This window comes from Podarcis tiliguerta (assembly GCF_965153285.1).
Source record: "Podarcis tiliguerta genome assembly, chromosome: 9".
In the NCBI taxonomy this organism is placed as follows: domain Eukaryota; kingdom Metazoa; phylum Chordata; class Lepidosauria; order Squamata; family Lacertidae; genus Podarcis; species Podarcis tiliguerta.
Genome location: NC_139542.1, coordinates 70,663,349 through 70,675,542, shown reverse-complemented (window position 1 = coordinate 70,675,542; position 12,194 = coordinate 70,663,349). Strand labels below are relative to the sequence as shown.

At 44.7% G+C, this 12,194-nt stretch overlaps 2 protein-coding genes across 3 annotated transcripts in view; one reads left to right on the top strand and one right to left on the bottom strand.

Moving 5' to 3' along the window:
- LOC310657815 (uncharacterized protein) overlaps positions 1-12,194 on the top strand; it is a 437,520-nt gene that overhangs the window by 79,303 nt on the left and 346,023 nt on the right. The gene's annotated exons all lie outside the window — the stretch shown is intronic.
- The window catches only part of ARID3B (AT-rich interaction domain 3B), a 58,422-nt gene that overhangs the window by 16,726 nt on the left and 29,502 nt on the right, over positions 1-12,194 (bottom strand). The window lies entirely within an intron of this gene.

Sequence of the window (12,194 nt, the reverse complement as noted above, 5' to 3'; positions counted from 1 at the left end):
AGGATTACTTTGGTTTTTACAACCTCAGGAGTTTTAAGCCTCTGTAAGGAAATTCCTCTTCTGGCAGGGATGTTTTTAAAAACTACTTTATCACTTCTGAACTTAAGCTTGCTCCTTTTCTTTTCTTTTCATATACACTGTAAACAAATCTAGGCAATGGAATACAACAAAAACAGGCAAGCAAGGCAGAATAGGAAATGCCACAGTGGGTAGATCACATATTAAGGGCCAGTTTGACAGGAAAGGGCAAGAATCCCCAACCAAAGATGACAGATGCTGCCCAGAGGACAGATTTCCTGCAAAATGTTGTCAGGCTCCGCAGCAGAAAACATTCATAATCCTTAGGAGTTTGCTTTGCTGCTCTTCCTAGGATAAACAAAAGTTCCTATTAACCAATTCTCTGGAATTCTTTTATGCCACATATTTTTAATGTCAAAAAGCCTGACAACTTAACAGGGTGTGTATGCTTGTGTGTGTGTTTCAACCTTTCATGGGTGATTTGCAACTAAGTAGACCCACTGGAATGAATGAACTGGACTAAGTTAGGTCCAAGAGGTCTACTTTGACAAAAAAATAGTTGACTACCATCCCATATGCTTAAAATGTAATACTCTGGGGGCTGCAGCAGCCTTACTGGTGCAGAATAATGGTTGCTCCAGCCTAGTGGTCCGTCCTTCCAAAAGTTAAGAGAGCCAGATGTTTCTTGCTGCTTTTATGGGTCTCAAAGGCAGCTGAGTCCTACAGTCAGGCCAGTGACCCATCCAGCTTAGAACTGCCTATACTGACTGATGGTGACTCTCCAGGGCTTCAGATGAGACACTTTCCTACGCCTAACCTGGAGATGCTGAGACTTTTTAAGCCCTGTTGCCACTGAACAAGCAGCATGACCTTCCTCACTAAGCTGCAGCCCTACCAGAAATGGTCTGCTGGATCAGACAAACAGCATCTCATTTCTGACAGTGGCCAAGCAGCACCCTCTAGGGACCCAACAAGCAGAGTGTGAAGGCAGCAGCCCATTCCTTCTGCGGCAACCTGTACTCAGCCACATACCGCCTCAGTGGTACTCTTGAGGAAATATTCCCAACATTACACTTTTGTACAGACAGGGCCATAACATTTGAAGAAAGACTAATAAGAATCAATGAGAGCAGTTAGCATTTGTACAGTGCTGCTGAGTGTTGTACAGAGCTTTATGTATACTTTTGGGACGTGATCTTTGCAACAGGGTAGGAGAGTATCATCATCTCCATATTGCACATTGGCTTGAGACAGAGAATTCACCTTGCATCAAACAACTTCATGGCAGAGGTAGATACACCAGGCCAGTTCTCACATACAAGGATACATGGGTTTGGCCTAAAATATAGTTTGGCTGAGATGTTCTACTTCCAATACATACACCAGTACCAAAAATGCAGAAGCTTCAGTTTGTGCAGAACGTTGCAGAATGATTGCTGACACAAGTCAGGCTTTGCCAGCATATAACGCCTGTGCTTAGAGATCTCCACTGATTGCCAGTTTGCTACCAGGTCAGGTTCAAGGTGTTTCTATTAGTATATAAAGCCCTTAACAATGTGGGACTACCTGAGAGCTTGCCTTACCCCATAAGCATAAAGGCTCGCTTGACCGTTTCAATCAGCAGAACTGGCACTATTACAGGTGCCACAGGTGTTCCAAATTTGTAAGACAGGGATCATTTAGCGTAGTAGCACCTACACTCTGGAACCTCCCGCCTACTGACATCAAGCAGGTGTCCTCACTGTACTCGTTCTTGTGTAGACAAACCTACCCAGATGGTTGGAAAGTTTAGATTAAGCTTTTGTATTTTAACTTTTTGTATGTTTTAAAGTATTGCTGTGTGTTTCTTGATTTTCTTGTTTTATATTTTTTTAAAATCAAGCAGTGTATAAATTTTATGAAATAAATAATACATAAATAGGGGAATCAGTTGTGAGAACAAAGAGGAATCCAGCCTCTGTATGAAAAGGTTTTACAAGTATCCGACAGACCTCCCAATCCTCTGTTGAACGAGTTTTATGGCAGCCCACTTAACATCTGTGCTAGTGGCTCCGTGCAAGACATGACACGATTCAAAAGGCACTGCAGAGCTTTGCGGAGCCACCAGCTAAAACTGCAAATAAAGAACAAGGCCAACTACCCATCCTCTTGCTTTCACAAAAGCAGAAATAAAACTGATATGCACATTTGTGTGTGCAAGTGTTTCCTTTCACGGATGGGTGTCATTCTTCTGCCCTGGTAAATTCTCTGTGAGAAAGGCAGGAGAGAGCTGGGTGCGTGAAAACATTAATAAAGATTAAGCCCAGAATGCATGCTTTGCATATCCAGTAAATGCACTTTTACACTCCCCTGGGGTCTCCTGTGGGACTAATTACCCACCCACTCTTCCCCAATCCAATTTAGCGTATGGTATTAACTTATCCCTAAGCATGCTTGATCCAGTGACCAGATGGGGAAGGCAGAGAGTGAAAGGGAAGGTAACTAACAAATTTTCCAAGGGAAATGAGGGGCAGCACTGAAGGCTGGTCTGTGTAACCAATGGATAGATGTAAGGTGGCTGCAGAAAGACAGCTTGGCAAGTCCTGGGTCCCTGCAATATACATTGGATGCCACGTGCAGAACATACTGTCAAATGCTCAAGACAGCAGCACTTGCAGTGGGATGCCAGAAGTGGAAACCTGAGTTTGCCTGCACTGATATGATTTCAGAGATGGTGCTCTACAGTTTTAAACTGTTGTGACTTTCTGAATGAATGGGAAGTTGAATGTGGGCTATGTTGTTGGCTTATTTGCGTTATTATAGTTGCATTTTTAGAATATGTTTGCATGCTGCCCTCAGACTGCGGATCTGAAGGCATCCTGCCTATGAGGCGCTTCCAAACCTGGACCCAACACCAAATGCACAGCGTACAAACACTGAGTGGGGCATTATTATTTATTATATATATATTACTACATTATTAGGTTTAGATGTAGATTTAGATTTATTACATTTGAATATCACTCTTCATCTCAGGGCAGTTCACAACATAAAACAGCAATATATGAAACACAAAATACGTAATAAAAATAAGAACAAAAACCAATAATCCCCACTCCCACAACACATTCAATCAGCCAAAGGCCTGGTTGAAGAGAAATGTTTTTGCCTGGTGCCTAAATGTGTATAATGAAGGCATCAGCCAGTCCTCCTTGGGGATAGCATTCCACAAACGAGGAGCCACTGAAGAAAAGGCCCGTTCTCGTGTTGTCACCCTCCAGACCTCTCGTGGACCAGCACTTTGAATTGAGCCCAAAAGCTAATTGGCAGCCAGTGCAGTTGGACCAGGATCGGTGCAATATGCTCAAACTGTCTTGCCCCAGTGAACAAGCTGTCTGCCATCTGTACTAGCTGAAATTTCCAAACTGTCTTCAGAGGGTAGTTAGGCTGTTTTACAACTTCAGAGTGTTGCTTCTTCCAAGGAGTGGGCAAGTCAAATTCACATTGATGAAACAAGATGTTGAGGACATAGCCTCTCTCACACACTTGCAAAGGGCCATAGAATGAACAAGTGACCAACTTAAAAGACAATGGCAGACATCCTACCATCAGTCTGTATGAGGGGTTCCCAAATGTTTTTGGGACACTACCCACTTGGTTCCCATAAACTCATCCCCAATTCAAAACACTAATGATTAATTGCAATTTTATTTAAATCCAATTCAAGCTATTTAGTTTAATTCATTCAACAAAACTGATCCACTGAGACCAGCTTTTCAAAGTTTGATAGTCATTCATACCTCCAGCACTCTCCTGCCACCCCTTGCCTCTTACCACCCACCCTAGGTAATCCCAACACTCCCCAGGGACTGTTACTGCCCACTTGGAGAACCACTGGTCTATACCCTCTGAGGGGAAGAAACCCTTTCATTACATGGAGAGCTAAAATTAAAGACTTTTATTTCTTGGGGGGGGGGGTAGAATAAACCAGCCCTATCTGTTTCCTGTACTCTTTCTAAAAAATCTACAAATCTGCCAGCTCCTTGATTCTTTAATATTAAGATCATTAGACTCAAATAGGTTAACACCATTCTCAACTTTCTTTGCTCTAAATGCCCATGCCCAAAGAATATAGTTCTGCAACTAAAGTGGCATGTTTCAAGTAGGTGCTCCAATCAAGGGGGCATTTATGTTGCTCTGTTTACCCTTCCAAAAAGCTTTCCAGAATTACCCAGTTTCCTGATTCAATACACTAATGGCTTTGAAAGTTCAAAACCCAATAGAAAGTGTAGTCATATATTATATTAAAAATATTTATTTCCCACCCTGCTTCGCATCATCTCAGGACTGGGTGCAATAAAACAAGTACTTAATACCAAACATGCAAGCTAGTAAAATTAGTCTGCTTAAATCCCTCTGTATGATGCTCTGTATATTCTGTGGTGCTGTATGCCCCTAGCACAAAGAGCAGCATAGTCCACATTCATAAAATGAAATCTAGCCCTGTTTACTTCCTGTGCCTGACTCCCTCGCCCTTCTCAAAAAGTGGCTTAGGTTTTACAGCACAATCCTATGCATATCTATTAAAAATAAGTCTGAATATATTCAGATTTGCTCCAAGGTGAAGTGCAGCCTTAGCTTCACAGCAATTCTGTGAGGTAGGCTAGGTTAGTCATTAATAGAATCATAGAACTGTGGAGGTGGAAGGGAGCCTGAGGGTCATTAGTCCAACCCCCTTCAATGCACAAATGTCAACTAAAGATCCATAATAGATGGCTATTGAATCTCTGCTTAAAAACCTCCAGTAAAGGAGAACACACCACCATCCGAGGCAGTCCGTTCCACTGTCAAACAGCTCTTACCATCAGAAAATTCGTCCTGATGTTTAGTTTGAATCTCCTTCCTTGTAACTTGAATCTATCGGTGCCCAGAACTGGACCCAGGACTGCAGGTGGGCTTTGATCAAGGAAGAAAGAGCTGGGGTGAAGAATCTGTGCCGCTCCAGATGTTTGTTATTGGACTACAGCTCCTACCAGCCTCAGGCAGCATGGCCCAATGGTCAGGGATGGTGGGAGGTGTAGTCTAACAACAGATTCCCCACCTCTGGTCTAGAGCATTTTCTGCGGCTGCCCACGTGGATGGAGTTGTGTTTTTTGAGAGCCACTAAGCAAAAGTGCAGCCTGCCAAGAGTTATCAGAATAACAGAAATATGTAATACCAAGACTTTGGTAGGCTTTTAACCTCCATATGATGGAGTTTAGCTTTATTTGTATCATTCTTCCTGGTGAAATTATACATTTCCCCCAGAGCTCTCTGCTTTGAGAACTTGTCTTCGTTTAAGAACAGATGTAAAAACAAACAAACAAACAAACTTGGGGCTGATACACTGGGAATACAGTGGTACCTTGGGTTACAGACGCTTCAGGTTACATACGCTTCAGGTTACAGACTCTGCTAATCCAGAAATAGTACCTTGGGTTAAGAACTTTGCTTCAGGATGAGAACAGAAATCGGGCAGTGGCAGCGGGAGGCCCCATTAGCTAAAGTGGTGCTTCAGGTTAAGAACAGTTTCAGGTTAAGAACAGACCCCCAGAACGAATTAATTACTTAACCTGAGGTACCACTGTATACAGATACACTGCACCACAATGTCTTATGCTTGAAATCTGAATTCTATGTTTTGCTGTTTTCATACCATTTTTTCAATTGAAGGATTGAATTAATGTTACAAATGTGGTTTTTAAAAAATTGCTTTGGTGTTCCCTGGGGTTGAAAAGCTGTCTATAAACAAAATACCAATTAGCCAGCCACCAATAATACCTTAAAAAAAACATCTGAAATCAGAGGAGGTCCAAGGATATGTTTGTGATTCAATGTCTTTGTGGAAGTTGCTGCTCCCTCTGACTAAATAAATAAGGACCAGTAAACAAATGCAAATGTTATTTGTTAGCACTGCTTCTTTGTGCAGAACTTCTATCTAATAATAATAATAATAATAAAAGCAGAAAGCAAAGCCCAAATATAGCACTGCTCATTTTTAAAGAACTGCATCAGTATTTGTTTGGCCTTGGGTAACAGATGTGAACAGTGCATTAACTTCCTCGTATACAGTGAATTTTAAAAAAATAAACCACATGGGCTATATGTGTAGTTGAAATCCACTATACAAATATGTGTTAGGAAAATAGGAAGTTGCCTGTACAGAGTTATAGCCATGTGTCTACACCAGGGTTGAGGAACTCCAGCCCAGGGGCCAATCTTGGCCTGCCAGGGAGTCCAGTCTGTCCAGCCGATTTCCCCCACACCACACCCACCTGTCAATCAGCTGTGTTGGGAGATATCAGCTGATGTGGGGTGGGGTCAATTATGTGTTGGCTGCCCCAGCCAGTTCCCAACAGGGAAGTAAGCAGCAGACAGCCAAAGCAGGATTTAACCTCTGTCTCATCAGCTGATAAGCGGGCATTAAATCCTGCTGGATGCCCGGCATCTGCTTGCCTAGGTTTTTTGGGGGGGCGGGGGTTGGACAATTTTATTTGACAATTTTATTTGATCAGTTTTATTCTGGTATTTCCTCTGCTTTTAGTGCTGGTTTTCCAGGTTTTAATACTGTGCTGCATTTACTTAACATGAACTGCTTAATTTTAAGTGCACAGTTTGGTGCTTATTTGAAAGGCTGGGCAAAAGTCAGTTAAAACATATTTTAAAAATAGATTTAACAGTAAAGGGAAAGCAGACTCCATTTTCCATTCCAGTGCTGTTTCGGATGCTCGAGCCTTTCACAGGTGGAGACTGAGAGAAGCAAACAAGACACAGTAAGTGTGGAAAGGTTTCTCGTACAGCCCTCAGCCGCCTCCCCTCCCAGCCCCCTGGTAGGAAGAGAAAGGCGTTAAGTCTTTATTGGAAGCCCCCAGTGCTGAACAGGAAAGGCTGAGAAATGAGCATCATGGGACAGAAAGAGAGAGACAGAGGCTGAGCAGATCCTTTCACGGCCGGCTGCGAGGCTTGTCAGGGCCCATGATGGATTACTGTCATCTGGCAGTGGGGGGATTAATGATCTGGGGGTCAGAGGGGAGAATTCCAGAGGGAAAGGTCACTGACCGGGGGCACGGGGCAGGACTTGTTGCCTTTTGATGGCAAGCTCGTTTCTACTGTACTTTCCAGTGTCTCTCTCTATTCCGACAGCACGCAGGAACCTCTTGGATTGCGGCGATGCAGACAGAGGGCCCAACCTCTTGCCAGCAAAGGGAGTGGGCTGTTTCCTCTGTCCTTACATTCTGCATGCACTTCCCCTTTTCACTAACGGAGGAACCCTCCCTGCTTCACCCCTGCTGCTACATGATCCCAAGCCACCTCACCTCTGATACAGGGTAATCAAAATCAGATGGAGCCCTGGGCACAGATAATAAACAGCAGCCCAAGGAGTCTGCTTTCAGGCGCAGGGGACTACAGAGGCTTTTCTGAGTCCAGGACTGGAGATGACAAAATGTCTATAGTCTGGAGAGAGGAATAATTCTTCAGGGCTCTGTGCCAGCAATTTAAAATATAAACTGTCCTGGGCTCTGCGCTCATCATCTGAGCCCCTTCTTTATGTGCCTCCTCCAGGTGAGATTCGGAGGGGGGCAACATGAGAAAGGGCCTTTTCTGTAGTGGCTCCCCGTTTGTAGAATGCTCTCCCCAGGGAGCTTCAGCTGGCACCTTCATTACACACCTTTAGGCACCAGGCAAAAACAGTCCTCTGGCTTATTAATAGTCGACACCCTTTCAAACGTGTCTGTGTGAAGGGTGGTGGTATTGTTTTGCTGTTTTGTTTCACTTATTTATTTGTTTTTATCTTGTATTTTATTGTGCGAACCGCCGTGAGATCTTATGATGAAGGGCAGTATATAAATCAAATCGAATCTAAAGAAAATAAACGGAGCTCAGTTGCTGCAACAGACTTGCATGCATGCCTGACTCCCTGCCCCAAATCGGCATGTTTGGGACCTTGGTAGAAAGATCTCCAGGACGGCAAAGGTGCTACTTGAGCTGCGGTGCTTGGTGCCCAACTCCAGAGGTAGGGCAAAAAGGTATTTGCTGTCACAAGCAAACAGGCTGGTGGCAAATATTGTGCACCCAACAGGATGTCCCCTGCCAAATAAGGTGGCATGTCTGTGGTTCCTAGGCAGCTGCCCATCCAGGCAGCTTAGCTTTGAGACCATGACTCTATTTTAAAGGAAAGGAGATTCCACTGGCTAGCTGACACCTATCCAATTTACAGCAGAACGTAAGAACACAAGCTAATTACCACATGCTGCTATGGGGTAGCCAACGTGCTGCCTGGCAGTTGCTGTGGGCCTATAGCTCCCATCCAACCCAGTTAATGGTCGAAGGGGGTGGCAACTGTGAGCCAGCAATATTGGGAGGGCTTCGTGCTGACTGCACCTCTGCTAAGCAGAGGGGCGAGGCCTGCCTCTTGACAGACGTGTATTCAAATCCTACCTTTGCCATGAGCTCTATGCATGGCAGCCTGGTGCCCTCCATATAATCTGGAGTACAATTTCCATCAGCCTTGACCACTGGCCTTCATGCATGTGGCTGATAGACACTGTAGTCCAGCAACAGCTGGAAGGCACCAGGGTGGGGAACACACATGTCAGGTCTTGGGACAGATGACTCTAGTCATCTGCCAGGGATACTTTAGTTGAGATTTCTGCATTGCAGGGGGGTGGACTAGGTGACTCTTGGGGTCCCCTTCCAACTCTACTATTCTATGACTCACTCTGACCTCCAATTATCCATCCACAAAGTACAAACACAGTTAAGACTGCAAAATGGTCCTAGAGAGACATGGTAACAAAGGCCAGATAGTCCTATCACCATAGGACAGAAAAAAAGAAACACTGATAACACTATGCCCTTCCTTCTCACTGCTCAGCAGCCTACACACTTTGCTAGGAAAATAAAAAAAACCTTCCTATTGAATCTCAACACTGGCTAGGAAGAGAGTGTGGTAGTATTAATGGGCATGCAAAAGGATCACGACCAGGAGACCTGGATCCTTTGCTCTCTGTGAGCCTGAAAATTTACCAAAACTCCACTCCTCTGCTCTGTGCCACAATTCTGCCTCCCCAAAATGGAGTCAATGTCATAGTACAATGAAGTCTTACACACATTTAACTTGCACAATTTCAGCCAGACATGGTTATTATTACTAGTTACTGAATTTATATACCACCCTACACCCAGAGGGTAAATGTCGCCAGTTGAAATCCAGCAAATTAACACAAGCAAGGCAGAGGACTTAAAGAGTTATTTTTGCTCCAGGGTTTCCTGGTGCAAAATAGCTTTGCTGGGATGCTCTTGCGAGATCTCGCAGGGCCATCAGAGCTTTTGAAAGATGTCACACAAGCATCCTTAGCCTTCTGGAGCAGGTGTGCTGAGCAGCCCTTCCCAGCAAGCATGGTAAAGAGCTTAAATACTCTTTTCGCACTGGGAAAACTGTCTCAGATAGATTTAAAAAAGAATTAAGCAAACTGTAGGCGAACTGGCCTATCAGTGGCTAAGACAGAAGCTCCATATTCAGAGCTAGTGTACCTCTGAACACCAGTTGATGCAGTAGGGAGACAGTTATGGTGGTGGGAGTGAGGATGGGGATGGGGGCTAGGGTCTTTAATTCCTGCTTGTGGGCTTTCTGGAAGCACCTGGGAGGAAACCCGTTCTGATTTGTCACCTCCCAAATCTGTTGTATGCCCCAACAACGCAGGATACCTTGCTGATGGGAACAGCTTTTCAGTGGCAGCACCCCAATTTTGCAGTTCCCTCCCAAGGGAAGTTGGCCCAATGCTAGACCCCTTTTAGGGCTCCGCTCCCTCCGCTTTTAATGGTTTTTAAAAAACGATACTGAAAGTATTAAATTCTGCTCATCTTTGTTTTAACACTCTGGTTTATTTCAAGTTATTGTTTAAAATTTGTATTTGTGACAGGCTTTTAAAATAATCTTGGGGGTCCTCATTTGGGCCCAAATGTGCTTTAACAAGTATAAGAAATATGGTGCTTGGGGGAGGTGACTGGAGGCCCTGGAGGAATTGCCACCATCTGGTTTTACCAGTTGCTGGAAACCACAGGAGGGGAGAAGGCTCTTGTGCTTGGGCTCAGCTTGCTTGTTTCCTGGAAGATGCATCTCTTTGGCCACTATGAGAACAAGACCCTGGAGTGGATGGGCCACTGGCCAGATCCAGCAGGCTCTTCTTATGTTTTTATGTCACAGGCGGCAAAGAGCAACCAATCTGGCATACTTTTCCAGGTGCTACTTTCAATAAAGGGCCGGAAATGTTCCAGACGGGCCTTCTACAACCTGGGGCCCTGCAGACGCTCTGTACTTCCACTCCCATCAGACGCAGCTGACGTCTGTTGCCAGAATCTCTGTGCATGTGGCAAAGCAAGAAGCTACAGGCTCTGCCCTTAGGACTTGTTTGAAAGGTAAGAAAATACAGTCCGGAGAGAAAGAAGCCCTCTCTGCCTGTCTGCTCCCCCCCCCCCCCGGCCATCCCATAGCAGCCCTCATCACTCATCCCATGCCCCAAGCCCCTTGTCTAGCTCCACAGTGAATCTTCACACCTCCTGATGTGATAGTCATTACCTGATCTGCTAACCTGTGGGCCCTCACATATGTTTATCAAAGCGGGAGCTGGGAAGGAGAGCAATTAATCATGTTCTATTTGATGTGAGGCCCAGTTCTTATCTGCACCCATGGAAATGCCATTGGGCTCCGCTTCCCCTTCAACCCCCTGAATAACGCAAGACTGACAGATTGCTTCTGCTTATTAGATGAGCTGCCAAACTGAAGGCTACTTAACAGGCACATGTGTCCTTGTGTCAAGGCGACCCACCCAGTCAAAGTTGCCTAATCTGCCCCGATGCGCCCACTATGTCCCAACACTACTCCCTAGGCCTGTTCTCATGGAGTTTGTTCACGTTAAGCCTCGCTAGTGTTCAGTTGCTCGATGGCTACTGACACAGCTGGGTTCAATATACTTCACGCTCATAACATCTTTACCAGATGTTCAACAGCTCTGCTACTGGTGGGGTTCTCACCCCTCTGACCCTTGAACTAACTCCCCCAGCGATATCTGAAGCAGAAACACAGTTTTTCAAGAAGTAAAAGCAGATCCATTGATGTCTTAAAGGCTTAAATGGGCAGGCTTGAGCCCACTGGCTTCAAATATGAAGCAAAGGCCTCCACCAGCATGTTGGCAAAGAGGCCTGCTTCTTCCTTCGGCACTCAGGAGACTCAGCCTCATTGTGGGGCCTGAGTGCCCAGCATTAAACTAGTAAAACACATTAACTAAAGCATCTGAACAGAAGTCACCGGCTCTTAAGCTGGATGAGGAAAGGGCCCTAGCAAGATAGAAAGATGGAAGTATCTTTATGTGACTTACCTTAAAGAAAGCTAAGTGTGGATGACTCATAAGGAGCTAGGCTAACGTGAGAGGTATACTGCTATGAAGTGAAATAGGGCACCGATATTTCTCTGATGAGCAAGGGCCCACAAATTTGAAAGACTTGCAGTCAACAACAACAAAATGCACAGTCCTGTGAGGTCCAGAGAAAGGTGGGAGATTTTGCTGGTATGAACCATTGATACCCTCTCCAAAAGTCCTCCCTGCTCACACCTAATTCACACTTGGAAAGAGATTGGCACTTCTGCATAGTTATAAAAGGCTCCTTCTGAGGGAAATTCTAACAAAGAAGGAGCAGGCTATTTTACAGCACTCCATTCTGTATGTTCCTTCGTTCTTACTTAGTAATTAAAGTATCCAAAAATTGGAATCAGTGAATGGCTTAACTCTCTCCGAAGCCATGACTTCCTTTCCAAATTCCTCAAGGCAGTGCCACATAAGGTTCCACAGACAAAAGCCTAAAGGAATAGCATCTTCCAAGCTCAGAGATGGAAAAAGTAGCCAATAACAGTGTGCATGGTAAAAGATTTACGGGATCCTTCTCCTATCTTTTCCATACAAATACAAATACTCCAAGTTCATGATATGGACCAATTGCCCACAGCAGCAAATAACTGAATTTTAGTGTCACAATAATTCGGAGCACAGGGGTTTGAAAAGGCATGGGAATTTCTCACTAGTTTTAGTTCAAAGCAACAGAGCACAATTTCCTTATTTCTTTGCTCATCACCAATCTCCTCCAGGACCCGCAACAGAAAG